The sequence below is a fragment of the Macaca thibetana genome, chromosome 8 (assembly GCF_024542745.1).
Source record: "Macaca thibetana thibetana isolate TM-01 chromosome 8, ASM2454274v1, whole genome shotgun sequence".
Taxonomy (NCBI): domain Eukaryota; kingdom Metazoa; phylum Chordata; class Mammalia; order Primates; family Cercopithecidae; genus Macaca; species Macaca thibetana.
Window position 1 is genome coordinate 9,022,867 of NC_065585.1, and position 21,359 is coordinate 9,044,225.

Below are 21,359 nucleotides of genomic sequence, written 5' to 3' on the forward strand. Positions count from 1 at the left end.
AGCAGCAGGGCACTGAAGGAGTGAGCCACATCCCTGTCACACACCCTGTGAGGGGGATAAGGGAACATTCCATTTCACTGCCATCACAGCTAATCAAAGACTGCGATGAGGACAGCATCAATCCAAATCTAGTCTATGCCTCTTCTCTTGGCCACTGCATTGCTTTTTCCTTCACTCTGACTACTCTGACATCTTGGGTTCTGGTTGGGCTGTTTTTATTGACCTCACCCTGTGGATTATCTGGATGGAGGCTTGTCCTTTGAGCTCTAAGCCAAGTGGCCTTGACATTTGATCTTGACACTTCTCTGACCTATGAGCTTCCCATTCTAGTATATCTTCCTTCTAACAATTCAACAAATTGTCACTGAAAATCTGCACTGAATGAACCTAAAAGTGAATAGAACAGACAGGTAAGTTCACAGGGTTTAAGTCTGTAAATTATAGCTGGACAAGCCAGAGCTCATAGGGCAGTGGAGTAAGCAACATGGGAGGGGAACCGCATGCTGATTACACAGAGCATCTCACCTAGACTTAGAGGTTAAGAGAAGACTCTGAGGAGGACATAGCCTGTCCTCTCAATTATGAGAGTGAATAGCAATGTCTAAGTGAAACAAGCAGAAGCTGAATCCAAGTGTTGCAGACAGAGGGAACCACGGGGGCTAAAGTCAGTTGCTAAGAGAGAGACGAACTTAGAGGAAGGAAAATAAATTTCTTCAACTGAAAAATGTGGTTTGAGGAGTTAAGTAGTAAGGCATAAGGTTTGATAGTAAAGGATAGAGAATGTGTGCCCTGGATACACCTACCCAGTCCTAGGACTGGATGCTTGGCCAGGCCTGTCTTCTGAGGCAATCATCACCTGAGAATATAGTAGAATTATCCAACTCCTGAGCTCCACCAGATATAGGCAATAATGGTCTTTTTCTTCTGGTCAGAATCCTGCCCCTCTGTCCAGCTCTTCAGCCAACTGAAGTAAACAACAGATGCATTTCAGAGGCCTCATCCCTACCACTCCAAAGAGAAATAGGAGGAAAAGTGTGGAGGCTGAGGCCAGGGTTCCCATATACATTGGGTCCCTACAGCGAGCATGGCTCTGAGCTGCCTCTCATCCACCATTTCATCTGATTCTGTGTTAAAGTTACATATATAAACATACATATATGAGAACATGGAGCATGAGAGAGATTCAGTAACTCACCTAAGGATATACAGATTCTAAATCATAGTTGGAATCCAAACACTGATCTATTAAAACCTATCATCTTTCTATCAAGCTCAAGCTATCTCGCTTCAATGGCATGTGGGTTTTCTTGTTGGTTTATTAATAGCAGCGATAGTAACGTAATAGCATGTAACACTGATTAAATGCCTTTTTTTGGACCAGGACCTTTATTAGGTGTTTTGTATTCATCATCTTATTTAAATTTAACAACACCCTATGAAATAAATATTATTGGCTGGATGTGGTGGCTCATGGCTGTAATCCCAGCAGGCTGAGGCAGGCAGACCACTTGAGGTCAGGAGTTCAAGACCAGCCTGGCCCACACGGTGAAACCTTGTCTCTAGTAAAAATACAAAAAAAAATTTAGCCAGGCACGGTGGCATGCACCTGTAGTCCCAGCTACTTGGGAGGCTGAGTCAGGGGAATTGCTTGAACCCGAGAGGTGGAGGTTGCAGTGAACCGAGATCATGCCACTGCACTCCAGCCTGGGTGACAGAGTGAGACCTCATCTCAAAAAATACAAAAAAAAAAAAAAAGAAATAAATAAATATTCTAATCATTAATTTACGGAGGATAAGCCTGTAGTTTAGAAAAGGTTGAAAAGGTAATTTTCCAAGGAAAGTGGTTATTACATACAGGAAACGAGGTTAGAATTCAGGTTCTTCTAGCTCCAAATCACAAGTTCTTCCCATACCCAAACTGCCTCTAGATCAAATAAACCAATGAACAAATGCATGAACAATAATAGTAGTCCTTATACTTATTTGAAATGAAATGCATTTAATGTTCTAACGGAATCAAAGTACCTTTTTATAATTTTTTTAAAATAAAAAATCTACCCAGGAAAAGATCTTTGGGGGTATTGTGTACTTGTCTACAAGTATCTGTTACAGTACTAGAGACACACATGTCAAAGACTCCTACATCCATCATGGGTTTATTTTACTTTATTTCCAGGTGGATAATAAGCATCCCATTTATTCTAGGCACTTTTGTTGATGACATACTAGTTACCATAAAATCTGAAAAGTAAGATCAATTTTATGAGCAATTAAATGGGGTCTATCCAGAAGTAATTAATTTTATGATAGAGGTTGAACAAGGTGATAGGAGAGCCTGTTTTAGATGCATTGATGATAGCAGGGAATAATGGCTCATCAGCTATGAAATAGTTCCAAATTACCTTGCTTTCAGGTCATTATTTATATTTTAAGTCTGCTGCCCTCTTTGCATCATGAGGGGAGAGCATATTGTTATTCATAGCCTTTTAGGGGAGAGACCTACCTTTGCTCTTGTGAGGGTAATGGAAACTTAGGCTGTTAGAGAACTGGACTTTCCTTTCCTGGAAGACAGGTGTTATGTGATCCACAATGGAAAGAACGATGAGTTCATTTATCAATGAGAAGACTTGGCACTATTTGAACTCTGGGGAAATTGATAGCAGACAGATAAGAATCAGGTGTTTGGATGTTATGCCACTGGTAGAATTAATTAATCCACTCAATCATTTAACAAACACTTATTGGGAATATTTTGTATGTCAGACACTATGCTAAATATTGTAGATATAAAATAAAATGAGATACAATCATTGGGGAACTAGTGGGTCTGTGATGAAAGATGTTGCTCCTGTCTTGCAATAATTCAAAAATTAAAACAAATTGCTTTTGAATGGGCTTTACTGTTTCAAAATCCAGTGGTTACAAAAAGCATGAGTGATGTGAATCGCCTCCAGGGTTTGGATAATTCTGTATTTGTCCCTAGAATGGTGTTCCTGCCACAACGAAAGACAAATTTAGTTGCGATTATCAAGGACGGGATATCACAATGAAAAATACCGAAGGACATTCTACTGAACATAGTTTATGAAATCTTTATTAATCACTCGTATCTTCTTCATGAAGACTTCTTCTCCCCTGAGTTTTCAGAGCACTTATTCTAACTCTCCTTTACCATGTCTCCTGGCAGAGAATGGGTCTCTGACTCAAAATGACTCAGTGAAACCCTAGTTGTCCTAATTCTAACTTTATTTTTAGGCAAGAAATTCTGTCTGGATGAGCCTCTCCCTTTCCACCTGCCCAAGAGAAAAATGCAACCCAAATTGCTAAGGGAAAAACAAATAAATATTTTCCTAGATTGCATAACTGAGAAGTTAAGTGAAAACAGGCCTTAAGCAGAGCTGTATTCATATTCACGTATTTCACACTTTCACTATCATGCTCTCATCATGGTTTTGTTTTTCTGTTTTCTTTGTTTATCTCCAGCAAGACTTCTCAGATGATGGTCTCTGGTATCTCTATACTTGCATTGTCCCTATTGCCTAGAAATCCACAAGGAAAAGGCCTCTTTCCTATTTGTTCCAAAAACATTTATTGGACTCGTGCTAATTAGACAAACTTGGGTTTGATGTGCCACATCAAACTAACCCCTCTGATTGACCAGATTTGGGGCAAATTCCCAACCCAGCAAGTAAAGAGTGGAGATTAACTCCATAAGGATCCTATGGACATGGGGAAGGAAGGTTTCTCAAAGGGTATTATGAGTGTTTCCCAATAAAGAAAGCATAATTTACTGATCAGACACAAAGGGCAGAGACCACTTTACCTACTTTTCATAGCATATTGAGCATTTGAACCTCACCTCATAAAGTAGTTTGGAGAATAAAAATAGATGAGTGCAAAATATTTTAGTGGGCAGCACAGAGTAGGTGTTCCGAGCTTGTTCTCTTTTTTCCCTTAAAAATAAAATACATTGCTTTCTGCTTTTGTGTCTCCAAACAGGTGGCAGAAGGTTTTCAGTTAGGTAGCAATTTATATTTCCTATCTTTGTACAGATGTACCTGTCCAGTAGCCTGTACTCAGTGATAAGTGTAATTTATAAAGGAAAAGTGTTTATGAGAGCACAGAGTGAAATTTCTGGAACTCTGAATAGATTTCTTGAATAAGATCATTCATGTTGATACAGCAGATATAAATGGTTCTCTTAGTAGCCACATCATTGTCCAAGAAGGGTTCAGCTTGTGTTCCAGTTCTCCTGGTAGGCATAATGCTATTAGAAAAAAAAGGATTCAAAACTAATGTATGACCCTAGCAAAATTCACATGACACAACAACTTTCCCGAAGACCTGACAACCAAAAGTTTGTGACGGATAATTACATAGCCTTTAATGTTCTTTCAGCTAGACAAGGAGTTTTACTAGAAGCACATCTTTCCATGCCTATATATATATAAAAGCAAGTTGAATAGAACAGACTGGGGCTAGGATAAAACAAAAATCCACCTGACTTTCCAGAACAGACACAGCTGGACTTTGAGATTTGTTTTTGTTTGTTTGTTTGTTTGTTTGTTTGTTTTTTGGTCTGGGGTTGAACATCTAGCCTCCTAGCCTCAGGAACTACTACAAAGATGAAGAACCATTTTGTTTCTGGTAATTGCTTGTGTTACAGTTGGTCAATGTCTACTGATCAGAGTCTTAAATGCAGTTGCACAGCCATTTTTTTTAATGCCAGATGTTTCAATAATTTATCCTGCAACCAAGAAGCAGGAGGAATTAATCATGAAGCAGGAAGATAGCAAAATTATTGCTATCCAGTCACAGTATCACCCCAATTCCTGACAACAACCCACGACAGAGCAAACTCCCACTTCCATGAACTGTCCCAAAAATCAACTAACATAAGCCCAAATTCTATAGCAAGCTCCTCTCAACATCCTCCTAGTGGGAGTCCCCATAGTTTTCCATGGTGTATTAGACCACTCTCATGCTGCTAATAAAGACATACCTGAAACTGGGTAATTATAAATGAAAGAGGTTTAATGGACTCATAGTTCCACATGACTGGGGAGGCCTCACAGTGATGGCAGAAGGCAAGGAGGAGCAAGTCACATCTTACTTGGTGGCAGGGAAGAGAGAAATGAGAGAACCAAGTGAAAGGTGTTTCCCCTTGTAAAACCATGAGATCTCGTGAGACTTATTCACTACCACGAGAACAGTATGGGGTGAATCTGCCCCCATGATTCAATTACCTCCCACTGGGTCCCTCTCAGGATATGTGGGAATTGTGGGAGCTACAATTCAAGATGAAATTTGGGTGGGGACATAGCCAAACCATATTGCATGGTGTGTGGTATCCTTTGCTTCAGCAACTCATAAATATTGTTGGACTGTGTGTACTTTGTAGTTTTCAGCTAGTGGACACTGACACCCTTATTAGAAGACAGTCAATGTTAGTTAGAAGACAGCAATGTAGGGAGTTGTTATGAATAAGTTGGATTACATTAATGGGAGCTATTCTTAGAGTTCTGGGCTCCACTCTAACAGGCATGCATATTTGCCAGTCTCCATCCTAGCAGCATCTGTGGTATCTCTAGGATAAATCTGGAATTTAAACTGTGTGTTTCTGGATACATTCATATTGATAGAACCTAATTTGGGTGAATAGTATGTGTTGTTTTCTCAAATAAGGACAGAATTGTAGGAAGCAACCCTGGTCTCACAAGGAAATCCTTCAGCAGATGGTGAAGAGAGATCCTGCCTCCCTCTTTGTAGGTGGAGACTATCAGGACTTTAAATATTTATATTCTGGGGAGAAGGTGTTAAGATGTCACCTAACACATAAGTGAGAGTCTATTAATGTGAAGAAAATTCTAGCCCCTAAGCCTTAGAAAGCAAGCCATACCTTGAAAACACATTGTGGAATTGTGTATGACTTGATGCATTGGTATTTTGGTTAACACAAAGGCTTCACTATCTCTAATTTAATGTTTCAGCCTGGTTTCCACTGTATAAATGATTATATAGAATATATTAATGACCATCCTTGGTCCAGAGAATCAAAGAAGCAACACCCCCCCACCCCATCTCCCACCACCCGCCAAAGGCAGTGCAGAGATGGAGATAGTAAGAAGATAGATCCCTCAAATCATGACGTCTTTCAGGGACAACATTGAGGATGCTGGTTTTACTTGTAAGAGAGATGGCAGTTCCTTTAGAGTGTGCCTTTGCTGGTCTTAAAAGAGCTATGCCCTGAGCCCAATAACAACACCTCCCTAGGTAACTTCATAATACTTGGAAACAAAGATTCGGATAAAACAGTGTGTGGTCTGAGGAATTCACAGAAAGCCATCCCCAAAAGGAGCCAGTAGTCACGCAAAAACCCAAGAAAAACACCTAGTTGATATGGTTATGCTTTGTATCCCCACCCAAAGTCATCCTGAGTTGTAATCCCCATAATCCTCATAATCCCTACATGTCAAAGGAGAGACCATGTGGGGGTAAATGAATTATGGGGGCAGTTACTGTCATGCTGTTCTGGTGACTGTGAGTGAGTTCCCATGAGATCTGATGGTTTTGTAAGGTACTCCTCCCCCTTCACTCGGCACTTCTCCTTCCTGCTGTCTTGTGAAGAAGGTGCCTTGCATGCCCTTCGCATTCCACCATAAGCGTAAGTTTCCTGAGGCCTTCCCAGCCATGCTGAACTGTGAGTCAATTAAACCTCTTTTCTTTATAAATTATCCAGTCTCAGGCAGTTCTTCATAGTAGGGTGAAAACAGACTAACATGCTTGTAGTTGGGAGAATATAAGGGCTTAATTTAAAGCAGCTCAATAATAGCAGATCCTGCCCACCCAATCCAGTTTTCACCTGCCTCTCTCATCTTTGGACACTGAAAATCACTGCCTGAATACCCTCTGTCTTGCTGAGAATGAATTTCTTTCTCTGAAAGCATTTTTGTCTGTTCCTTTCTGTGCTAATCTCCCTACCTGTCATGCATAGGTAACAAGTGATTGCAGAGTTATGATCTGTGAGTCCAGAAATGTATAATGCAGTTTGAGCAAAGAAAATACTGAGACCTATTTGCTACTTACTGGGCAGGATTATAGTGTGCACCAGGGGCTTGAAATATTTAGATGTCCCAGAACTATAAGTGAGGATTCATCAAGGTCAGCAAAGCTTTTCTTCTAACAGAATTAAGTAAAACAAGCCATAGAGTTTTACTTGGAGGCAGTTTCCTTGACAGGATATTAAAATCAGGACCTTCATTGTGTCTGCTGCCCCTGAAATAATTTTGCATCTTTTATTTACAGCAATTTACTGGTAAATGTGACCAGCCAAAGAGAGCTCAGGGGCTATTAGGACAGACTTTGAAAGACATTTCAAATTAGGCTTAATTTGTGCTATCCAGTAAGCATTTGTTGTACACCTACCACCTGTATGTGCCAACTCTTGCGTTTAATCCTGTACAAGACATGAGATGCGCAACCTGCCCTGAAAAGGCAGAGCCAGCTGGTGAAGTCTGTGGTTATCCTTCCTCAATCTTTCCATCCTCCTCACTCTGCACATCTATTTTATCCCAAAGCATGGCAGATTTCATTTATAGTGTCCTCTGATTTCTGCCTCACACTCACCCAAGTCTGAAATTAGTCACAAATTTGAATACTTTCCTGTATACTTCTAACACCTTAGTGTTAGCCACCATTCTCTTTCTTCTGGAGAATAGTAAAGTCTTCCCCATGGCCTGCCTGCTGCCACCCTGTGACTCCGCAATCCTTAATCCACTCTCCACACAGTGGCCTGACTCAGTTCAATTACAGAAGAGTTTAACTCAAATCACCTTAGCAGCAGTCTGATGAAACTAAGGAAATTCCCTTTTTGACGAGGTAAATATTATCTACTTTACTCTCAGCTATATCTTACACAGGATATCTGGCACTTGATTTAAAATTAAGAACATATGAAAAAGGTAGGAAACAGCAACTCATGGGCAAGAGATAAATTAGTCAATAGAAGTAGGCCCAATGTTGGCAGAGAAGTTGGAATTACCACATTGTGACTTTAAAATAAGTATAAAAAATGTATTTAAAAATCTAATGAGAAAAGTTGGCATGTGTGAGCAGAGAAATTTCCAAAGAGAGTATCAAAAGAGAGATTAAACTAATAAAAAGAGAAAACAAACTGTTAGAAATTTTTTAAAATGTCATTTCTTAGATTTCAAAGCATTTTGGACACAGCAGAGGAAAGGGTCACTGAACTTGAAGTCAGGCTAGTAGGCATTACCCAACCTAAAGTACAAAGAGAGATAAAAGATAGAATAAAAACAGCTCCAGCACCCAAGACTTTGGAACAATTCTAATAATATAAGTCATGTAATTGGAGTACCAGAAGAAGAGAAGAGAGAGAACCAAGAAGTTTCCAATACTTTTCCAAACTTTTTGGAACACATAAAATTTCAGAATCAAGAAGAGAAGCAAATCACAAGCAAAATTAATACAAACTGAATCATATATAAAGTAGTCAAACCACAACATCTTTAAAGTGTTTAAAGAAAAAAAATCAACCTAGAATGATGTATATACAAAAATCATTCCTCAAAAAGGAATGCAAAATAAAGACATTTTCAGTTACATAGAATGTGAGAAAATGTGGCTACAGTTGATCTGAAATATAATGATGATAAGAGGAAATTATTTGTTATAGAGAAAAATAATGCCATATGAAGGCCAGATCAATAGGAAGAAGTAAAAAAATACCAAAAGGGTCAATATACCTTTTTATTACACACACACACACACACACATGTGCGCACACACATGCACACACACACTTATAAAATTACTTTGGAGGTTGACTATTAAATCTTGCAAGAAAAACAATTATTGTGAGTCCATAGTATATGTAGAAATAAAATATTTGACAATAATGGCAAAACATGGCAGGAAGAGAGAGGAGAGTACAATCTAGGATGAGGTGGGCTAGGTGCCTAGAGTATATGATTTTAGGAAACTCTCATCCTCAGGATCATGTTTATAAACGAGGTCTCTCATATGCCTCGACTTTGTTCTGACTGAGTAGAAGAAGTAACATAGAAGTGTACTAGCATATTAACTTTCATTTTTCATTAGGTAGCATAATTTTACTTGAAGAAAGATTATAAGTTAAACACACATGTTGTAACATCTGGAGTAAATATTACAAAACACAAAAGAAATAACTAATAAGTCAATGAAATAAAATGGAATATTAACAAACAATTCAAAAACAGAAGAAAATAATGGAGAAGCAAAGAAACAAATGCAAATGGAAAAAATGTAAAACAAGTAGCAATCATTGTGGAATTAAGCTTAAACACATCAATATTTATGTTAAAAATTAAAGAAACTAAAATATTCCAATTAAAAAGCAGAAGTTGTAAAATTAGATACAAAGCAAGATTCAGTAACAGGTTGTTAACAAAAACTAATTGTTAAATATAAAGATAGGTTGATAATTTTTAAAATGGAAAAATATATAGCAAAAATATTAAGAGTGAAATAGATGGTATGACTATATTAATTAATAACCCTCTTTTAATAAATAATAGACCACTTAAGATAAAAATAGTAACAATGTCAGAACTTGTAGGATTTTGCTAAATGAGTATTTTTAAGAAATATTTATAACTTTGAATGCCTACAATACAAAAGAAGAAAAGTTAAAGGTAGTGAAGTGATCTAAGATAATAATCTAAGGTATATACAAAAAAAGCAAATTAAAAACAAAATAGATCATAAGAATAGAAATAAATGAAAGTTAATAAAATAAAAATTAGATCAAAACAGAAAAAAAGTCAATGGTTCTAACTTGGTTATTTGAAAGGATTAATAAAATTGATACAAACCTGCTGGGAAGATTTTACAAAATGGAGGGAACAAGGAATCAGAATGTACCTAAATGACCTATGAATGGAGAAAGGAAAAACTTGAGCTTGGTTAACAGATGTACAGCTCAGTACATGGCTATAAGCCAAAAATGGAACCTGGCTGCATTACAGCCTCACTCAGAGGTGGTCTTGTAAAACAGTGATAATGAAAAGTCTTCCCAATGGGTAGATCTTTAGGCATTACACCATGTCATTCACTTTCATTGTAATAAGAAGTGTTCCAAGATTGGAATATGTGTGGATTTATTGGCATTGGTGAATGACTTGGGAACCTGGTCAAGGACTTGGATGGAAACAATTGCAAGGTGAGAGACAAAAAGTTATGGCAAATACATATAAGAGATATATAGCGTGTTCATAAATTATGGAAATCATTGCATTGTATCTTAGTATCTACCTTCAGAAAACATCCACCATAGTTAGGGTACTAAGTTGGTAGACAAAATAATTTGGACAGTTGGCAACAGCCAGTCTCAGTCAGTAACCATGCCAGTGAATTAACCACTGGTCTTTCTAGGATGGCCCAATACAATAAATATCCACAGTGGCACAAATAGAAGCTATGCATTGCCCCAATAGCATAGGTTTTCCATTCCCAAGGCTGATGTAGCTACCTCCACTGCCAAATGTCCAACCTACAACAGAGAGCAAGGGTGAGCCCCCTATGTGGCACCATTCCTCGTAAAACCTAAACAATTACTTGATGTTAAGTTCAGTTTATTGGTCTATCCTAGAAAGACCCAGTGGTTCATTCACAAAGAAATAGAATGTATTCTGTTTATAGATTTGTCATTCCTGCCCATAGGGCTCAGATGGTATCATAATCCAAGGTTGTTTTGAGTGTTCCATCCACTAGCACAGGATTTCTTATAAAGTCAGAGCAAGAGAATCAACATTTCAACAGAGGTTTAGGAATGAAGTGATGATCAATAGATCCAGTTTGATATTACATAACACATTACCAGGAAGTTGCTGGCCTGATGCATTTCTGGAACAGCTTGCTGAAGACACAGTTGAGACATCAGCTCAGAGGTTATACCCTGTGAAGATGGAATGCAATCATCCAGGATGTATCTGAGGCCTTTATATTGTGCTGTGTACTCCGTAGGAAGGATACACGGGTTCAGGAACCAAGTGATGGAAGCAGGTGTGGCCTCACTTACCATGACCTCTAGTGACCCCTGGGGAAATCTGTGCTTCTCCTTCCTGCAATTCCAGACTATTGAGTTGGAGGTCCTGGATCTGAAAGAGAGCATACACCAGGGCCCCCTCTTGAGTCACACTGAATTAAAAGCTGTGGCTGCCACCTGGGTACTTCACTCCTTTTCCCAAGGATGTGCAGGCAAGTAGAGGAGTCCCCATTTACCAGCAATAATTGACTCTTGTTATCAGAAGGAGTTAGGGCTACCATTACCTGAGATGGGGTAAAAAAGAGTATGTGTAGAATGCAGGCAATCTACTTCGGTGCTTCTTTGTAATATCCTGATCAGTTGACTGTACAGTGACTGTAAACAGGTAGGGACAGAAACCTCACTCTACAAAGGACATGAGGACCAGGAGCTTAGACTCCTCAGTTATGACAATACGGATCATGCTACTAGCTATGTAAGTCAGCAAAGGTGGTCGCTGAGAGAGGAGGCTAGAATTGATGGGAGGGAATGACAATACCTACTGAGGCCTGAGACTTAATGGAGGAGTGTGGTTGTAGTTTATCCCATTAATCCTCCTCTTCAAAGTTTCTTCTCTGACAGGAGGATTAGGGGTTGAGACCCTAGGAGAGTGGTTTCTAAATCATTATGGAAGATGGATTCCAACAACACAGAAGGAAAATTACTGTAGCCGTAAAAACACACTCCCCAGGATAATCTCCCATCTCAAGGTTCTTAATTCAATCACATTTGCAATATCCCTTTTGCCAGACAAGGTAACACACTCACAGGTCCCAAGAACACTAGAACATAGACACTGTTGTAGAAACCACTATTCCACTGACCACAGATCCCAAACTGAGACATGTCCCAATAGTCTTAGCTTTTACATTGCTCATCTTTAGAATTGTATGGGAGATGAGTTGGCAGCTAAAATATCTTTCCAATCTAATAAATCAGACTCAGGAAGCTGTGAACCTCTCAAAATTATATAAAGGACTTTATTTGCTGGCTCATATGTACTTTTTCTAAGTGGGAGGACAATAATAAACCTTCTTTCCAGATTCTCCAACTAGCTTAACAATAGCTACTCCAAATTCTTACTTTTTACCATTGGTGAACAAGTCACGTAACATGTCCCAGTAACTAAAGGACAGTGAGTCATCTTCACGTGAGAAATGTAACTTCAAAGACACTCCATAAATGTGGATGAAAGCTGCATTAGAAGACAGACATTTATACAGCTAACATTATATTTTTATAGCCAACATTTACTGGCTGTTCACAGGGATCCAGTAGTGACTGTGCTTAGAATTTTACATAGATTGGTTAACCTTGATCTTTTGAACCCTATAAGATAGTCACTTTAATTACTCCAAATTCACGAATAAATAAAATGAGAACTAACAAGGTTAAATGATTTTCCTTAGGTTACCTGAGTAGAATTTAAACAGGCAATCTAATTCCAGAACCCACACTGAATCAATGCTACTGTTTCCAAAATTTGCTTGATCCTAGAAATGTACTAAGATTGTGATAAAATACACATGGAGACATATTTATTATCTGTTTTTACTCTTGAGATTTTTGTATTTTTAATAATTGACTTAGAAAGAGATAAGACAGTTCTCTCTGGTATGGTTACATAATTTGTTAAGCTATTAAAATAATTTAGTTATGTTAGTAAATAGCCACTTTCTCAAGCCCCATGAATGTCCCTTCTCACCCAGCCACCCAACTTCCCGGGACCTTCTGGCTCTTCTAGGGTCTAGTAGGTACAAGATCAATGTCCAGGATAGCATAGGACACCCCAGACCCAATTCCAACTTCACTATCAACTTAACCTCCTTATGCAAGATTCTTCGTGATTCTGAGATCACTTCCTCATATGTAAAAGTAGGATAACAAAATTTCAGGATCACCATGAACATCAGATAAACTTATTATGTGAAAGCACTAGATTAAAGCACTCTACAACTATGAAGAGTTGCTATTTTTACTCTTAGTAGAAGAAACTTAAAGGAATATGTATTTGATGAGATACAAATATGAACCCAACTGTATTTCAAAGGCTGCCCAAAACTACCAAATATCCTTTTTATTGCAAGTAAAAGTCTGTCACTAGAATCTCTGGGTCTTTCAGTTGAATTTACTCTTGATCTGGAGATTAACCAAAATTAACTCCATGCCCAACAGAAGAAATCTTATACTCGCCACTTAGACTTTGAGGGTCTTGAGCGTGTGAGTCCTTATCTCTAGAGCCCTGCATATTTCCAGGCAGATAACAGATGATCAGAAATGTCTGTTGAAGAAATTTCTATTGAATCTCTATAGTTTAAATGAATAAACTGATGAGGTACACACATGGACTTCTATATATAATATTCTCAAATGACTTTGTCAAGTCTCACACTAACACTGTGGAGCAGGCAGGGACACTAATACGATTAAAACTTTCAGATAAAGAAGCATTAGACTGAATGCATTCTCCTAGCAAACATCCCTCTACTAAGATTCTGAGGATGCAAATTGTAGTAGGTAGATAGATGATTGATAGATAGATAGATAGATAGATAGACAGACAATACATATATTTATATGTGTTTCTGCATATGCATGTATGTGTGTTTTTGTGCCTATCTGTATCTATGTCTACATCTATCAACCAACCAACCCATCAATCAACATGAAATACTCACTGTTCTAAAATTACAAATATATTTCATTACCAGACTCCCATTGACTGACATCTATTCTGGTTTTTCAGCTTAGTGCTCTTTTCCTCACAGCAAAATGTACTGGAAGATGCTAAGCCAATGGCAATGTCACTAATAAATAATCAAACACATGTGGTTTCTTGGGGGTTATAGCACAGTACAGGTACTAGGGCCTGAGGGAGAAAGTCAAAAATAGTGGACAGCAAATGTACTGGAAGATGCAAAGCCAATGTACTGGAAGATGCTAAGCCAATAGCAATGTCACTAATAAATAATCAAACATATGTGGTTTCTTGGGGGTTATAGCACAGTAGAGGTACTAGGGCCTGAGGGAGAAAGTCAAAAATAGCGGATATGGATGAAATGGAAGGAGGCGCCATTGGGGAAGCAAAATAGCTCTTTTCCCGAAGGGCTAAAAATGATAGCCCATTCTTCCCACATCATTGACTCAAAAGGCTGTAATGAAACTATAATGATTCATCACGTCAGATAATACTGCTGTTCGGGGAGTAGTTGATCCCTGAGTTGCTGGCGTGGTGTGCTGTGAGGAACCATTATGGTACAGTTCGCCAATGAGCACCTTATTTGGGGATCCATGGCTCCCAAAAGGCTAAGCTTTTACCTGCGAACTCTGCACGCACCAGCTCTCAAACACAAAGTGGAAGATTAAGGAGAAAAGGTTTTCAGACAAATTACTACACTATATGAGAGGGAGGAGAGGACAGGGAGAGATAGAAGAAAGGTGGGGAAATAACATAATTATATTAACATAATTTTTTAAAACCCAAAGTATTCACCCTAACCTGCTTCATCACCTCAGGTCAATCAGTCCATAGGTGGACATTAAGCCTCTGGGCGAACGAGATATGAGGATGAATAGGAGAATGGAGAAAATATGAAGTGATACATGGAAAGGATATCATCCTTAGTCTCTCTTCCTGTAAATGTATTCCTGTAAGAAAAATGTAGGTTTCCTGCGTTATTGTAGCGGAAATGAAATAGAATTTGATAATCGGGCTTCGCACCTTGTTTTACCAGTTACCCATCTTATGACCTTGGGCTGAGAATTTAACCTTAATTTTCCACATAAAGAAGAAAGAGGAAAAGGAGGAAGAGGAGGGGAGGAGAAAAAGGAGGAAGAGGAGAAAGACTCTCTAATATTAGATTAAATTGGTCTATAGAATGAAGGGACTCAAAAACTGAAGTTCCATCCTATTTCCTACTCTGAATTTATAGCAGACATTGTGAAAGAGCTGCTGAGTTGTTTTACTTTCTTACCTCCTTCTCTCACCTGACCTGCTCCGTTCAGGTTTTCGTCACCAGTATTTCACAGACAGAGGTGTTTGAACATTACTGATGACTTCCAGGTAGCTAGATCAAGTGGCTGAGTTTCACTTTTAGATTGACCCTAGAGCAGATTTTAACACAGCTTATTACTCTGCTCCTTGATACACGTTGGGCACTTGAATTTCAGAACAGCAAACTCCCTGCTTGGTTGTTAATCTCAGGATACTCTATCTCAGCCTCCTTTCCTGGATCTTTTCCCCCTTTCCAACCTCTAAATGTAGATCAGTTACAGAGATTGACTTTGAACTTTTTATTCTCTCCTTTCACATTCACACCCTAGATGATCCTACTGAATCATGTGTCTTTAAATACCATATGTGCACAGCTGATTGTCAACTTTTCTCCCTAACTTACTGATCTCCAATATTTCCACCTCTATATATGGTAACCTTTCAACCAGGCATTCAAGGCCAAGCGCACACACACACACACACACACGCACACACACCCCACTAAGAATTATCCTTGGATCCTCTATTTGTTTACACCCCTCATGCAATCTGATAAGGCTTTCATGTATGCCTTCAAAACATCCAGTAAGAAATACCTACTCATCACTTTCATTGCTGCCACCCTGGCCCAAGCCACCATCATCTCTCACCTGAATCACTGTCATAGCCTCTGAATTGGTTTCCTCTCTACAGTCTCATTCAAATATTATAATTTTCTTTAAAATTATAAATCTGTTCATGTTGTTTTATTGCTCTAAACATTTATCTTCAGAATAAAACTGAAATTTCTTAAAACTTATTCCAAGGTCTTGTATCATTTTACATCATCTTGCATCTTCCTACGCACGCCCTCCTAGCGGTTGGTTGGTCACTGCACTCTAGCCACTGCAGCTATCTTGTTTTAATTTTAAAATGTCAAGCATGCTCCCACCCCAGAGCGTTCTACTGTGTTCTCCCTTCTGCTTTGAAGATGGGTTTGCATGGCTTGCTCTCTCAAGTCCACAAATTTCCTGGGAAATTTTATATCCTCAGAGAAGCTTGTTCTGGTCAACGTTGCTCAAACAGCCTCCTGCCCTCCAACAACCTTTTCTACCTTCATCATTCTTCAAGCCACCACAGAACTGCTTTATTTTTTTTTCATCACAGTAACCTCTAGCTGAAATTATATCATGTATCGAACAAGTGATATCATAGTTTATGACATCTTTCCCCAAGTTTCATAACAATGTCAGCTCCACCAGGGCAGCGACTTTTGTTGTGTTCTGTTTTTCGTTCTGTTATTATATCCCACACGCTTAAAGCAGTTTGGATCCTAATAGAAGATATGACAGATAGCTAGATAGATAATAGATAGGTAGGCAGTATATGTAGAATTAGATTCAGATTCACCCTCATGTTGAATGAATGAATGAATGAATGAATATGAACTCCATAGCCTGGCTGTGTACAAGTGCACAAGTAGGGCTACAGCCTCAGCGTGTTGCCTCCCCTGACCCGCTCTGGGTAACTGGAACAGCTCCAGAATGTCAATCAAGAATTCTCTGGGCTGCAGCTAACAAGGCGCAGACCTCTATCTAATAACAAGACCTTTTGGAATCAGGTCTCCATGGGCCCTTCTGAAATAACACAGATACAGGGCAGTAAAAACAGCATTTATAACTCTTTTTACAACTGAAGTCTATCACAGGAAATGCCGAGCAAACATATATAAATAAAAATGAATTCTCAGATTTATCTGCTGAGACTGTAACAACCTAATAAGGTTTCCCTGGTAAAAGCAGGGCAGGCAGGGAGGGTAAAAATACCCTCAATTTCTTCTTTTCAATCCACATATAAAGGCAATTCTTCCTTGTTTCCAGCTGGGGCTTTTTCCAGTCACACCCAAGTCATTCTAGCTACCTCTGATTGGAAGTAAGAAACAAGGAATCATGTGTTTGCCTTGCTGAATTCTCCATTGCACGTAGCGGGACCCATCTGACCTATTTCCAGGCTTTGCTTCCTTCTCCCACTATGCAGGCCAGTCTGATCTATCACTGCCTGAAAGCTTAGCCACAAAAATCTCAAAAGAAAAAATGCACATATGTGGACATACTCATGCATACAAATATGCACTTTGTATATTTTCTATATACCTTTCCATTTATCATATGTGCACATATCCTGCTGTACGTAGAAAGGAGTTAAAAAACAAACAAACAAAAAAACTTTAGTTAACTCAGTTGTCAACTCATTTTCTGCTACATGAACCTTAACTGTATACCATGGTTCTAACAACTAGACTTTAGTCTCCTTCTCTGTGTTTGAGTCCCCATATCCTCAGTACTTTTACTTTTAGAGTTTCTGTCCTAAGCATGGTTCATGGACTACTAACTGCTGTCTGGACTCACCTTTTGCCATTCATCCTTAATATCCAATGCAACATAGAAGTTCTTGTTCTGCTTCAGAATCTAGTTTGCCTCAGTTCATCAAGAGAGTACTAGGTCCTGACTAGCAATGCCCCAAAATACAGCACCACAAATACTAGATCTTTCAAACCATGGGTGATTGTAGAAACAAACAAAAATTGTAGGTCAGGAAGAGTTAAGGGGAGTACAGGGATGGCACAACAGGAGATGATATTTTGAAACTTAGTTTGGAGAAGCAGAACATTAGAATAAAAACACACGAGGCTTCGGGACATATTCCTGAGTCTGTTAGGGTTGGGGAAATGGCGGGGGGGTTGCAATAGAGGTAGGAAATAGGGACCAAGAAATCATGAAGAATGAATGAAAATGAATGGGTAAATGCTCACTTTCCAAATTTCACATGTTTCCGTGTCCTGTGATATGCTGGTACTGGGCTCCACGGACATGACAGCCCCAACCATCAAGAGACCAGAGTTGGGTTGCGGTGGCAACTTATAAGAAAACTGTTAATTTTAATACTGTGATCTCAAGCAAGGTTCCTATTATGCAAAGTGCAGCTTAGGAGTTCATTCAACATAATGAACTGAGCTGACACGGGAATTCTCTCTCTAAGCTAAAACCTATATAATGGTAGAGAAGGCCTAACCAAAATTTATTTTTTATATACACAGTAAAACTAATCCAATAAAGGAATAAAGAGTAAGCACTTTGGTAAGGAGATGACAAAATTAAAGAACTTATAGGGAAATCAAAACCAAATATAAAGTTTTAAGCCTGAGGGATGGATCTTTAACATCAGGAAAGATCAAGGAGTATAGGCCATGGCTTCTGAGCACACCAGGACCATTAGCAGAGCTGTCTACTTGTGATCAAAAGCACAAGTGTCCAGGCTTTATGCAAAATGAGAAAACAAAACTTCTACTCACTGGCCCAAGAAAGTAGCAAGAAAGCTGACAGTCATGCTTGATGTGACTAAACCCAGGGCTGTCCTGTGAGAGTCTGTGGGATACCAATTCATGCTGCACATTAAGGAAACTGTAATATCAAAAGATAGTATTTAAAAACTGCTCCCAGATCAATGAAGTATGTGCTTTCTCAGCCCTCCAAATCAGAGATAAACACAGATCTATCTGAAGGGATGCCACACAACTGGGGGCTCAGACAGTTTTCCAGCTCACCTAGCACTCCCTGAAGATGAGCTCATGGTCACATCTTACAAACCACAGGAGGACAACAACCAGCATGAAGGGAAGTTAGCAGAAGCTGCAAATGGGAAAAGATGTGCCCCAAAACTAGAGATAATGCACTCATTAAGTTCACAAATATTGATTGAGCCCCTACTACATGCAAATAACTACTTTACGCATAGAGATATATCAGCAAACAAAACAGACATCCCTGACTTCATGCAATGTGTCCTGCAATAATCTAAAAGATACTTGAAAATAAGCATCCAACTGAGAACTTAGAGTTAATGAATTATCTATAAATTATACATCTCCTCCATAACCCCCAGGGAGTTTCCTTGGACTCAAAATTTAAGAGACGTATCAGGTTTTTAGTATCTAGCATAACATTTCTTAAGATGAAAAAAATTGCATTATAATAATATGCATCATTCACATGAAGCTCAAGTCTGATAATAGAGCCCAGCCACTTGGATTTGAATTTGTCTGTTTCCTCTGCTTCCATCAGCAACCATCTCCTATATTTGGGACAGAGTATACCAGCAACCATCTCCTATATTTGGGACAGAGATTAAAGTATAAGATATAGCATTAGAAAGCCAAGTTTGAATCTCAACTCTCCTTTCCATTTACCAGCTAAAAGACTTTGGGAAGGTTGTTTAAACTACTGTACTGGTTTCAGCAGTTTAACAAGGCAGATGACACTACACTATAACTCATGAGGCTGTCATGATTTATGTTATGTAATATAATGATTTCATCTATCTAAAGCACTTAGTAGTACTTGGCACATAGTAAATAATCAATAATTATTAACTATTATAATTAAACCATGTTGAAGCCAGTTAAAATTTATCCATGATAAGCATTGATGACTCCCGATTCCTCCTTCAAAGGGGGAGACCCTTCAAATTCTGGGAGGTGCCACCATTGAAATTCTTAAATCTTCACAGCTCTGGTGAAATGCAGTTCCTCCCCTTTCACAGACAGAGAGCCTTAGAAAGAGAGGGATGCATTTGCTAAATTGATGAGGGCTAACAAGGATTATTTTAGAACCAGAGTAAGTAAAAGGTGTTCAATAAATTTTGACCAATAATTTAACTGTAGTAGAGAAGAAAATTGCTCAGACATGGGATTTGGAACGATTCAGGGATAAAGCTCCTTTGAAATGTACATCCATTCTGTCCTCTAATACCTCCCGAAGGTTGATTAACTTACTACGCTGGGTTTTATGAGAAAGCCCCTGTGATATCTGTGGGTGCAGTCATGCTGAAAATGACAGAGTGCAGCATTAAGGGCAGTGAATCTTACCCTGTGGTTGTTTGATGTCAGTAGAATCTGATATTACAGGATGTGTTACCAGTGCCCAGTAAAGTCATCAAAAGCAAGCACATGTGCCTGTTCTATAGGGATGAAGATGCTGTTGATGATGGTGATGGTGATGATAACAATGATGACAATACTGCTGACAACAGAAATAGCTATTTCCAATTGAGGGTTTGATGCTATGTTAGTCACTATACATGATACTTTAATTTTATTCATAAACCATCTTGAATATACTTTACATTATGTTCATTTTACAATTCAAGGATGTAAGACTGACAAAGTTTATGTCACACTACTAACAATGGCAAAATCAACATTTCCATCTTGATGAGTCTGAGTTCAAAATTTCTGCGTGGAATCTACTGTAAAATAATTAAATCAGGGAAGTCTTCAAATAGATTTTCTCCATGATATTATTCTTTGTTTCAAAAGGAAGATGACATTAAGTATAAAAACATATTCAACCATATTTATAAATATTATAAACACTAGATTTTAATAAGGTGCTCCCAGTTGAAAAATTGTTCTTCCGAATCTGATATTCCTTTGCTGTATTATTTATCTATCCCGCATGCTTGGTTTCACAAACACTTCCCACAATGTTCACTTGTCTCTAATAAAACAATGTGGCACTTGCATTACGGGCTCTCCACAATTAGTTTGACAGTCAGTAAAAATCATTTTAAGAGAAAGAAAAATCTCAACTTACAAATTATGATGGGCATTTATTTGGACATTTGACAATAGTATTTGAGCATCTGGATTACACATCCTAATTACACTTTATAATTATTTAGCCAGCTGTCTCATTTTATTGATACTGGGTGTTATCTAGACACATATCTTAGACATTCCCAAGTTTTGTGGAAAGATTCCAAGGGGAATAAACAGTGGGTCAACATCTTGCCTGGATGTTGTCAGTCAAGATGTAAAGTCCCTGAATGTCACAGAGATAAAAGAAACATAAGTGATAAGTTAGTCCAACTACCTTCTTTAACAAATTAATAAACTGTAGCTAGCTTACAGAGACAGTGTAATTTATTTAAAGTCACTGTATTAATCAGGATAGGCAAGGTTATGCCGTAGCAATAGGGAACAACACATTTCAGTTTTTAACATTTTTTTTTTTAAGTTTCTTTTTTTCTTATACTGTGACCCAAACAGTAGTCTGTGAACCCCGAAGTATCTGAGACAGTCTAAATCAATTTAGAAACTTCATTTTCTCAAGGTTAAGGACACACCTGTGACACAGCCTCAGGAGAACCTGACGACATGTGCCCAAGGTGGTGGGAGTACAGCTTGCTTTTATATATTATAAGGAGACATAATATATCAATCAGTACATGTAAGATTTACAT

At 38.4% G+C, this 21,359-nt stretch overlaps 1 long non-coding RNA gene across 2 annotated transcripts in view; it reads right to left on the reverse strand.

The window, feature by feature from the left end:
* Positions 1-2,486: 2,486 nt before the first annotated feature.
* The window catches only part of LOC126961340 (uncharacterized), a 51,463-nt gene continuing 32,590 nt past the window's right edge, over positions 2,487-21,359 (reverse strand). For both annotated transcript variants that reach the window (XR_007728271.1, XR_007728272.1), the window contains exons 2-3: positions 11,081-11,159; positions 2,487-2,644 (exon numbers count right to left, since the gene is read on the reverse strand). This is a non-coding gene — a long non-coding RNA (uncharacterized LOC126961340). The remainder of the gene's footprint in view (positions 2,645-11,080; positions 11,160-21,359) is intronic.